A 12,475-nucleotide genomic window follows, 5' to 3' on the forward strand; every position below is an offset into this window, starting at 1 on the left:
GTGTTTTCTAGAAAAATTATAGTTTTGTTTTGCTGATAGGGGATTTTTCGTGTTGTGTTGAAATGATGTATGTGACTGTGCCAGAAGGATACCTTGCGCCTCGCACCTAGATCAGGAGTAACTTTTGACATGCTGGGTGGCGAAAAGGCAACTTCTCTGACGAATACGGAAAAAACCCGGTGAGGATATTCCATGATGGCATTTTTTTTTCTCTATTTTCTCAGGGATTTTAAACCAATGGCATTTTTCAATTTCACTCTCTCTTTTCATTAACTTTATTTGTACACTTTGTGTGCGAAGAAAATAAAACAAACACCTGAAAATAGTTCCATTAGAGTTTTTGTTAAAAGACGGCCAACCAGCTCGATGTGTGTTTGCGGCATTTCATTTACGCATCTGGAAACATACTTTGATAACAATCTTAATGTTATCTATTTTATTTCAATATTTTGAGTTTTTTTTTCATAATTGCAATTATTTAAAACAAATAAAGTTCTTATCGAGCAAGGACGTGCTTGAGTGGCCGACTCCCACGCGACTTATTTATTTGTGTAGGATGTTTGTTTTACCCGTTTTAATCCGTTCAGTGGGTTATGTATTAATTTGCGTAACCTGCTTAGGTAGTCAGTTGCGATTTTTTTTAAATTTGTTTCTCGGAATTTCAGTTTAAGCTTTTTATTGCTTGGAGTTAATTATGATTTATGTTGTGCTACTTAGTAAAAATCGGGAAACAGAAAACACAAGGAATTTAATCCTATCAACATAAGTTATATCCACATACGTGGGATCTTTACTTTAAATAATTTTTTCCTAAGCTGAGAGTTTTGTTGAATTACTGTGATGGTTTTATTATTCCATGGTTTGTAAGAATTCATTTAAATAATGGAAAATGAGGTTCAAGGCTCGCTTTATTTTCATTGTTTGTTGGATCCCTTACGGGCATCCCTTAGAAATATTTGTTCTATTCGTTTTTCTTGATCAGCTTGAACTCCAAGTCAAAATTGTGTTCCACTTTAAAGCAGATTAGGAAGCATCAAAATAGCATTTTATTTGGTTACAGTAAAAATAAGAAAATTTTCTGAAGTATGTTTTTTTAAATAATGTTTAGAAAGGTTTATTTAAATACTTTTTCAGTTAAAATTGAATTAAAGTTTCATTGAATTCGATCAGGTTTGAATTTATTATTTTTTCAAACTTTAACAGAGTTAATAAATCCTTTAAAATCTTGTTCTATCAAAATAAATAATCAGTAAGAAATTAAAAGTTCTAGATCTCGTAATTTGTTCAACTAAATGATACAACACAAGTATATAAGATAAGGTTTACAACCAAAGCTATTGCACTAGTCCAGCGGTCGGCAATCTTTTAAGACAAAAGAGCCAAAACTTGCAAATTAAGGAGATGTCCAAGTTTCAAAGAGCCGCTATTCATTTTATCCTTACTACAAATAATGGTGATCGCTAAGATACATTGCATCCTGATTTTAACTCAGTTTTATTATTCTTTTTCACAACGCCACCGATTTTCGTTGTTTTATTGGCAAACAGAAGCGATTTTCTTTCTTCTGAATCAATACATTTTCATAACGGGTACAGCTTAGTAACGTTGAAATTTGGCGATTTACCATTGTGACCTGATAAAATTTCTGTTGAAATATTAAAAAGAAGCATTGAAGATTTTATATCATAAAAATGCATACTACAAGATGTAAATTAATATAAAAATAAATAAACGAGGGTTTGTCACTATTATTTTTTCTTCATATTTTACAAAAAGGCCTTTTTTTTGTTTTGAACATCCTTTAAAATCCATTAAGGTTCATTTGTTTGTTATGCGCATAAAACATTCATTTTAAATAGATACATAAATATTTTGCGGGCCTGAGAATAAATAAACCAACAAATTTTAATTCATAAATGCTTATTTTACGAATTGAAAAAAAACTAGTCAAAATTTTACAAAATTTCACAATTGGTCGTGAGATGTGGTCTTTGAAATGTGGTTATAAAAATTCTTTTAAATTTTTTTTTATTACAAGCATTCCGATTCAGCTCTCTAGTTCTCTTTTTGATTTCTGCTTAAATTTTAAAAAAAGTTTCAAAAGTTATATTTTTCGATAACGAAAATTTAAGTTTAAATTCTCAATTCTATTCAAAATCGTAACCCTTCCATGTAGTTTCTTCTCCAGACTAGTGAAATCTTAAAAATAATGTCTAAACCTCTGAGTCTCAAATATATCATGGATTCAGATTGATCCTTCTGTCAATGTTTCTATGAATTCTATCACAAATTAATATTTTAAATTTTTATACAATTAGTGATTTGGAATTTAATCGATTTGATTTTTTCAAACAGATATCTTAATTTTTTGAATGAATTCTCATTTTTCACTTGCAAATTTGTAATATTAGATAATCATTATAGTAGTTTGTTGGCGGTTCCCTGGCCGAAAATGTTAACCAATTTTAATGATATAAGAATCGTTGTGTCAATAATTTATTCTCTTTTTTCAATATTTCAAAACAAAACAATTTCAAACATTTCAAACAGTCAAAAAATTATTTTTAAAATACTTTTAATTCTTGACAGATTTTCTGTATTTCAGTCTATCTTGGATTTTTCGAATCGTCAAGAATAGATTCAACCGATGATGAAGAAATATGCTGGAGTCCAATGAAAGTTTTGATAGCTATCTCAGATCTTCCATAATAATATGGAAGCTGTATTTCATTTTTCAACGAACCGATTTTTTAAACTCAAAATTTAGTTTTTGACGTTATTGAACAAACCAAAACCAAAATTTTGATTTAGACTCAGAAATCAAAATCATTTTTTAGAACAGCTATGACGTTTTGAAAATAATTGCAGAAACATGATAAAGGAATAAGGTTTAGAATTTATAAAAAGTTGTAAGAGTTATTAGAAGATATATTACAGTTTATGGAAGAAAATGCTTTTTTTGCAACCAAAGTTTCTGCTTCGAATAAAAACCTGAAAATATTCATATTAAACATGAAATTCTTAAATTAGACTCAGCACTCAGCTCCCGGTTCACAAAAAAAATTAACAAACTAGAGAACTCGTGTTCAAAATTAGAACGAAGAACTTGATTTTTTTTCATGGATTTGAAAAGGAACATTGAATTCAATATTTTAAAAATTTAAAAACAATATATTTATAGGAAGAAATTTTAATGCACAAAACAATTATTATCAGTATTCAAAGCATTATTAAAATCTTCATCTGATGTTCATATTTGATCAGAACGGTGGTAAAGCAAATTTATTTTTAAAATATTCAATTCAAGAAAAACAAACTTAATTTTATAATCTCAACTCGGGCTTGTGATATAGCTCAGTTGGCAAGTCTGTTGTCTCCTGAGCCGATGTCCGCGAGTTCGAGCCCAAGAGCAAACATCGAACACAGTTGTACCGGATAAGTTTTTCAATAACGATCCGCCAACTGTAACGTTGATAAAGTCGCGAATGCCATAAAGATGGTAAAACGACTATAATCGAAACAAAAAAAAAATAAATAATCTCAACAGTGAGGACTTTATTTGGTTTTTCTCCGATTTTTATACGATTAAATCAGAAAATCAAATTCAGCGGAAAACTTCCCGTGCCAGCGAAGAAAAATTTCTCCAGGCTTCCAAATGCTATATCAGTTTTTTTTATATGAAAAACGTTAACTGATTTCTAAATCTCAATTTGGCTGCAAACTGAAAAGATGCTGCTAAGTTGTTCTATAGTAGTTTTTTGGTTTCGTTTTGAATCCTGGGAAATATTATCTGAACTGAAGAAAAACTTATGTTGCGTCCTTTTACTCTAGAAAATTTCGAGAATTTTCAAAATTTTCACACATTGAGCAAAAGAGCCGCAGTTATACATGCAAAGAGCCGCATGCGGCTCGCGAGCCGCAGGTTGCCGACCTATGCACTAGTTAAAAGTGCCTCCTGATCAAATCCTTATACCCGTACTCCAAACCAAAATTATTTTGCTAGGATGCAGAGGTGACCTAGGTCCTAAAGCACGAAATCATTCTTTCATCCCTTTCTCTTTCTTCCAATCTATCTATTGACTGCTAGGACGTGGCCGGCGCCGTTATTGATGTTAAAAGAGAGAGCATCAGTTTTGGGCAATGTGAATGAGCTGTCAGTCCCAGACACCATTCGTTTGACCTTTGAACAAAATTGGTGGCCTCGGTCAATCACGGAGTAGCAACCATTGGCGATGTGGAACTTGTTCTACTGAGCCACGCCTGCGATCGTGGGATTTGAAATGCAAAGCTTGTTATGATGATTTTATAAAAGGAATTTATTTCAAATCTAGCAAGGTTTTGAAAAGAGGGAGGAATATACATGCATTATAAATTGAGCTTTGTTGATAAAGCATTTCAGGTTCAACGATTTAAGGTGGATGTGAGCAGGCAATCAAGCTAAGCTAAGCTAAGTAGGATTCGGGACAACACTTTATTGGCGGCATTGAGGACAGTGATCGTTCGGTAGTTCTCACAGTCCAATTTGTCGCTCTTCTTGTAGATGGGGCATATTACCCCCTCCTTCCACTCCTCCGGTAGCTGTTCTATGTCCCAGATCCGCACTATCAACCGGTGTAGACAATCGGCCAACTTGTCCGGGCCCATTTTGATGAGTTCAGCTGCGATGCCATCCTTCCCAGCCGACTTGTTTCTATTCAGCTGGCGAATGGCTTCCTTAACTTCATTCATCGTTGGGAGTGGCTCCTCTTCGTCGTTGGCTACGCCGGCGATGTATCTTCCCCCACCGTCTTGATCTCCTGCATGTGCGCCGTTCAGGTGTTCATCGAAGTGCTGCTTCCACCTTTTGATCACCTCACGATTGTCCGTCAGGATACCCCCGTCCTTATCCCGGCACATTTCGGCTTGCGGCACGAAGCCTTTGCGGGATGCGTTGAGTTTCTGATAGAACTTTCGTGTTTCTTGGGAACGATGCAGCTGCTCCAGCTCCTCGAGCTCCTCCTCCTCCAGGCGGCGCTATAAGTCTGAGGCCGTTTTCGTTGGTCAGCTGGTGTGCACTGAATCTTCCAATTGTCGGTTTGAATTCCTCCTCCTGGCCGACCTAAGCATTGAAATCCCCGATGACGATCTTAATATCATGTTTTGGGCAACGGTCGTATTCACGCTCCAGCTGCGCGTAAAATTCGTCTTTGTCGTCACCGGTACTTCCGAGGTGAGGGCTGTGCACGTTGATGATGCTGATGTTGAAGAACAGGCCCTTGATTCTCAACCGGCACATTCGTGAGTTGATCGGCCACCACCCGATCACGCGCTTTTGCATTTTTCCCATCACTATAAAAGCTGTTCCAAGCTCGTGTGTGTTGCCGCAGCTCTGGTAGATGGCACGACCATCTGGGTACGTTCGTACCCTTCCAGCATACCTCCTGCAGCGCTACGATGTCGAATTTGCGGCTCTTCAATTCGTTGGAGAGCACGTGGGTACTGCCCACAAAATTTAGAGATCGGCAGTTCCATGTTCCAAGTTTCCAATCGCTAGTCCCTTTTCGTCGCGTGGGTCTTTGCCGATTTCCATCCGAAATTTGTTGTTCGTTGCTTATGTTTTTTGTAGTCACAGGCTTGCAAGGCCCGCAGCTAACCCCACTATCTCGCAGGAGGACCGTCGTGATGTGCACCACCAGGACGTTGTTGCACTCCGCACGCCGCCCATGACATGGAGAACAGACGCGTATGAAGCCCCCTGACTCAGTCTGCATGCGACCAAAGCATCCACCGGGGTTGGGTACCCGATCTCAGCTAAGGTTGCTCGCACCCCAGCTAGCACCACGGGGAGGTAGAGAATCGGAGTTGCAGACAAGAGGTGATATGACCACTACCCGAAGGTTGGGTATATGGGGTCTCGAGTTGCACATTGTCTACCGTTCACTAGCCAAAATCTAAATCCTGTGAGCTTTCATCCGAGAGATTTTTCTTAGATAAATATAATAGCCAAAAAATTGTTGTTAAGTGCATTTCGTGTCTGCCTTGTATCCTTATTAGCATAAGCTAAATTTGCCATAAAAAAAAACAAACCATTTAGAATTTTTCGTTTACATAACAATGAGATTTTTCATGTTTATTAACCTGTCGACGAAGTTTAATCTGAATCTATTTTCATCACTTCTCTATCTAGGAACTTAGGAATATCCTGGTCAGAATCAGTAGAAAATCCTAAAAAGTCGGAGCTAATTATGATTCCATGTTTGTTTTTTTCACTACTTGTTTTCAGTCTAAAAGATTAATCCTTTGGTGTCAGAAGAGTGCAAGTGCACCAAACGAAACAGGATTTTCATTAAAGCGTTAGCTTAAATATATCGAAATAATTTTTTGAAATTTTTTAAGATCATGACCAAAGAAAATGTAAAAAGTAGTGTAAATCGTACCTTCCGTTAAAATTGTTTAAGTCAGACCAGATAAATTTGGAAAAAAGGATTGAAAAGTTGACGTAATTTGGCACATTTTTGCATTTTTAGATTGCCAAAATTCGAAACAAAGAATTTTTGATGAATTTTCAAAGGTAGCTGCTTTGGAACTGTTTGTCAATTTACAATTTTTCAGATTTTCTTGCCCTAAAATTCAACTTTGCACTGTATTTTGAGTATATTAACTCCTAATTTCCGCAATAAATTTATATTCATCAGAAAGCCAATTTCAAACCGGTTCTAGTGGTGTAATTACCAGGGTTGCTAGCGAACCGGGAATACCGGAAAAAACTTTGAAATTTCATCGCGTCACCGGAAAACCAGGAATTTCGGCATGAAACCGGGAAAATTGTCATGCTTGAAATTTTTTCACGGAATTCCAAAAAATATTTTTAAAATTATTCATAAATTTAAGAACAGTTTTTGACAGTCTCGATATAGATTTATCTCATTACCGCTTATTTTCGTTCATTAGTACACAAACGAAGTTTGAATCGCTTTTTTAACTAATTGCGGGAATATACCAGTTTTTCCCTCTCCTCAAATGTGCTACACTTAAAAGCATAACTCAAATGTTATAAATTTATTAATGAAACTATTATCGACAAAACTAAACATAAAACTAGTCGAACCTGGGTATGTGAGATTCCAAAAGACTGACCTTTTTTTCTCGCTTAAAGGGTTTTAACTTAACCAGGTTCTCTTTTATAGAGAGTCAGCAACATACAAATGAATTGAGGTGATCTAGAAATGCAACTTTTCGATGTGTATTTGATGAAATCCACTGATTTATAAGAAACCAGTTGGTCATCGATCATCCTCCAGGTTTCATCCGACATCCATTCACTTCGTCTTCCACAAACTTTACCGAGAGTACCATGGCTCGTCGTGATAAAGGCATTCTTGATTCCACACCACTGTTCTTCGACTGTTCCGTCTGTCGGCAGTTCCGAGGCTCGGGATTCTAGCTGTTCAACGTATGCCCTTTTCATCTCTGGATTCTCCAACCGGCGGACGTTGTATCGACACCCGACTTTCTCCTCGCGCCGTTGGACACGCGCAACCCTCAGTCGTATCTCGCCAAGGACGAGGTGATGGTCGGATGCAATGTCTGCGCTTCGTTTGTTGCGGACATCAAGAAGGCTCCTTCTCCATTTTCGACTGATGCAGATGTGGTCAATTTGATTTTCTGTTCGGCCATCTCGGGATACCCAAGTGACCTTATGTGCTGGTCGATGGGGGAAGAGCGATCCACCGATCACCATGTTGTTGTTGCCACAAAATTCTACAAACAGCTCTCCGTTTTCGCTCATCTGTCTTAGACCATGGCGCCCCATGATGCGCTCAAAGTCCTGATTATCGGAGCCAATCTTTGCGTTGAAGTCGCCTAAGTGGATTTGAATGTCACCCTTCGGAATTCTCTCAACCACGCTGTTCAATTGACTGTAAAACTGCTCTTTCTCCTGCAAATCGGCAACGTCAGTTGGCGCATGATTACAAAACCCCGAAAAGTAAATCCAGGTCCAGAATTTTACTTGAGCTCAGTTCTCATTTTTCTCGAGTGGGCTTCAATATGGAATTATGAATATTTGTTCTTTGGTAACCCAATATCATTTTGGTACCAAAATTTAAAAACAAAAGTGGTTTTTTCTCTAATTTCCTTGGTCTATAAAAAGCTCGGGTGTTTTCTCTTACTTATAGAGGTTTCTCGCTTTTCCAAGTTCGAATGTGCCAGTTTTAATTTTCGAAATCAAATGATTTAGTGTTCGATATACCTACATATTTCATAAAATTTTTTATGCAAATAGCAAATAATTTTGCAGCGTGAGACGTTTTTAAGCTACACATCTTTTTCAACGGAATTAGATATGGTTTTTCAATGTTGTTGTTGTAATGTATTTCGTTTGAATTGGCCTGAGGAACGAAACATTATATCTCAAGTGCCTAATATTTAATTCTTCCTAAAATTGATTCTTTTTTAAGATAAGTTAACCACCGTTAATTGTATCGAAAACAAGCTCCTATCAAAATCTAAGGTCTTTACCCTGATACAAAATAATATCTTACATTCAAACGATTCAATTTCAGCCCTGTTTTTCACACGATTTTCTATATATTCTCACGAATCTTTAGTTCAAATGACTTTTACTAACAAAATATACAAAACAATTATTAACTGTTGCTTTGTATTAAAAAAAACATGTTTTTCTCTTAACCATGTCATTGGATTTGTACAAAAAAATATAACTCCATTTATAAAATTACTAAATATTTTCCTGCAATTGGGATTTGTCTTACAAAACTTAAAATCATCAAGTTGATTCGATATTATGTTTCGATGTATTTCCTACATATTTCTATACAAACTATACTATTTTTTCTAGAACTCTATAAAAATAAATTCTAGAAAATTTCACAATAGCTGAAAAGCACTACAATATCGTTTCAAGATCAATCTAAGCGGACTTATTTTTGCAAAATTGTAAAAAATTGTGAAGCAAAACAACTTATAGAAGCCAAAAATCATAAAACCTGTCAATTTTAGGTAAAAAGATTACGTGTTAGAAGTCGCCGAAGTAGTTGTCCATGATTTTTATCCGGTTTACAAGATTTGTGATACAATTGTTAGAAATTTGAGGCTCTCATCATCGAATTTTTTTTTTATTCCTCATGATTTTATACCAAAAAAGTATAAGTAATGTCGTAAAATCATCATTAATAACCGGAAAAACTTTGGAATTTCAAAACGAAAAATCGCTAGCAACCCTGAATTACGTAATCGCTGCGATGCGTTACAAAAATATGTTACAGTTTCCAATTTTGTAGAAACCAGTTAGAAAACAGGAGAGATATAGGTGTGTCCAATTGAAACTCCAGGTATTGATCGAAATATTGAAAATGCAAATGAGCTTCGTAAATAATGAATGAAAATTTGTATAAAACGCAAAACCAAATTTGAACCTTTTTATGAATGGATTTCAAAACAGCATTTAACTTCTTATTTTTAATGATGATTCGAATTGAAAATCAAGAATCCAAAACTGGATGCAGAATTCGAAAACAGAAACACAATTTTGATTTTTATAATATTCAACCAGAACCTCTTAAATGAGATTAATCTCATTCAATTTTTTATATTCAGAACTGAATTAAACATGATAAAAATCAACAAGTGAACATTTTTTGGAAAGTTTAAACAAAAATTCTAGACCTTGAATTACTTTTGGGGGTTTTGTAATCAGTTCTGAGTCAAGATATCCTTACTTAATCATCAAACTGTGCTTTGAAATGAAATTGTTTAATGGAGAGTAAAAAATTTCTCTTGCTTTTACTGTACCCTCATGAGGGGAGGGGGTGACCTTGTCAACAGGTATGAGGTGCTATGGCATGAGGCATGACTTAGCCAGCCGTTACTCCCCGGGTGTTAAGAGTGGTATTAAAGAAACTCATAATCAAACTCGGGCTTTTTCGGTTATCTTGAAATGATAAAAGTGATTTTTCTCTGTTTTAATTTTAATTATTATAGTTGTTCATATTGTATTTTAAAAACAATCGTCACACCCCAGCATTTATTAAAAAAAAGTTACTCATAGGTACGTGGGAAATTTTCTCAGAGTAAGATCAGATAAGCTCTCGTCGCGTCATTCAAATAAATTCTCTGGATATCCATCCAGAGAATCACACTGTGCTCGTTAGAACTCGCAATTCCCCATCAATATCGAGAATGGGCAATCTATAATGGAGAGAAATTTTTAAAATAACTCGCCAAAACGTTAGTTAGTGGTTAGCACATCGCTCAATCAGCTCTCGCCTCAACTTACCGGCCTCATCCAGACTGATTCCGCTGACCGTTTCCATCCATTCGATGTAGGACCCGTAGCGTGTGTAGATGCCGGGCGATTCGGTTCCACAAGATTTTCCAATTGACTTGTGCCCGATCAGGAATGGAACCGATTTTCCGTCAGTTCCTTTCAACGTAACCTGGATCGGGGAGCTGTGCTGGGTCTAGAAAAAGAATTTCATTTGTCTATAACCGGATTAGCTTTTAAGTGTATCCAAATTATCCTACCGTGCAATCGGTAGTTTTTGGGGGCTTTTGCGCAAAAGCAACACAGCAGCACCCCGAAACGTAACTTCCGGATGGGTTGATAGTACTCTCGACATTTGGCGGAATCGACGGCTTTGAGGATGGTTTGCTCCAGAGGTCCGTCGATTGGACCGATCAATTGCACCGGGGTGTTAGCTTTGGCATGAGCTTTCAGTACACAGGCCGGTCGAACGCTAGAAACGGCTTGAGGATCACGATCGAGCATCGCGATCGCCATGTTGTGATAATCAAACTGAGGCTTGTAGCGGTAATGTTGAGTCACACTCAAAATGTTAAAATCCAATGGTTTTCCATTTCCAGTGTTTCTTTTGAAGCGAACTATCTTAGGATACTTTCTAGATCAAAGCAAAAGACGTTATCGGTAAAATGTTCAAACATGAGAAACGTTAATGAACGTCACCCTTCTCGGTTGTTACAATGCGCTCCAAAATACCACCACGTTGCGCCCAAGATATGCTCCCCCGCAGAAGAATTCTATCGAACCATTTGCATGCTTCTGGCCAATTTGAACCTATTTTTAAGGAATTGAGCTGCGATCATCTGTTTTCGATCAATGAGAAAGAATATCGATACCACATGGGATCCATCCCGCGGCGAAAGCTGGGGCGCAATCTCCTATCAACGTAGAGCAGCAAAAACATAGAACATTAGCTCAGGAATTTCCAGCCTCAAATCAGAAAACTTTACCAGGACGCACAATTGCTGCCACTAGAACCAATAACGGCAAATTTACGATTAACATGACTACTCGGCTCAAAAGTCCCGCTCAAACTGTTGCCTTTTCATTGACGGCGGCGTTCAATGGCTATATTAGCTAGCAGTATGGTGTTCATCCACACCGAACGGCGTCTGAAAACTTGTTTCTGTTATCATGATTTTTATCTCGAAGAAAAAAAAACCGCTCATCCTCATCCGGATTCGATGAACGGGAGAAAGAGCACTCGGAGGAAAATTTGAAGATTAGATCCCCATCGCAAAGAATGTGTCAAGGTGAACCGTTGTCTCTCATTAATATTGCGCTGTAGGTATCAGATTTGTTTTGTCCGTGAACCGTTGGATACGGTACATTTGAGCCAATGTTTTAGAAACATCTAACGTAAACCAGAACAACTTTTAAAATACAGGTATTCCTGATTCTGATTATCTAAACAGTTACCGAATAGCGGCTAATCATTTCAATTGGTTGCACAGAGCTCAGCGGTGATGATATTGAAACGATTCGAAAAATATCCAAACTGTAACAAAGATTTTTTTGAAAAAATGTAAATTCCAAGCGCAAATCGAACTCGATCCCGAATTTTTTTTAATTCATTACATAAAAAGCAGTATCGTTGGAGGATGCCTCTAAACTTTTCTTAGGTAATTCTTTGAAATTCTGTAGGAACGAAATTTCAATGCTCGACGTTCCGAATACTGAATTAGAATTAGAATAGAATTCCGAATGATTTCACATATCGGGCCAGGGCTGGAAAACGGAAAAAATGAAAAAAAAATCGCCTTAATGTCAAATTGGTGTGATTAAATCACCGATATCAGTGAGTAGGTAACACATTTTGTTTCTTCAAAATAACCATTTTAAGTCTTAAAGAAAGTTTTAAGTTGAACAGGTTTGCAAATTTCAAACTAAGCATTCCTCATACATAAAACAATAATTTTGCAATTTTGTTTCGTTTCGGCATAAATTTTTATCTTAAACGAATACAACTCTTTACGAAAACTGCTATTTGCCTCACCCAGATATCGAGCAGCCAAACGGGTGATGTCGAATTGCATTAACCGATCATATACATTTTGAAAATTACTTACTTACTTAATGATCCCGCGCCGATCCACCGGTGCATAGGGCCGTGGTAATAGACCTCCACTGTTGACGATCCGGAGCCAGCGTCTTCACCTGGTCCCAGTCAAGGTA

General features: G+C 36.7%; 1 pseudogene; it reads right to left on the reverse strand.

Moving 5' to 3' along the window:
• Nucleotides 1-10,232: 10,232 nt before the first annotated feature.
• On the reverse strand, nucleotides 10,233-11,305 carry LOC129738383 (serine protease snake-like; annotated as a pseudogene).
• Between the last annotated feature and the right edge of the window lie 1,170 nt (nucleotides 11,306-12,475).

Source organism: Uranotaenia lowii, chromosome 1, assembly GCF_029784155.1.
Source record: "Uranotaenia lowii strain MFRU-FL chromosome 1, ASM2978415v1, whole genome shotgun sequence".
NCBI lineage: Eukaryota > Metazoa > Arthropoda > Insecta > Diptera > Culicidae > Uranotaenia > Uranotaenia lowii.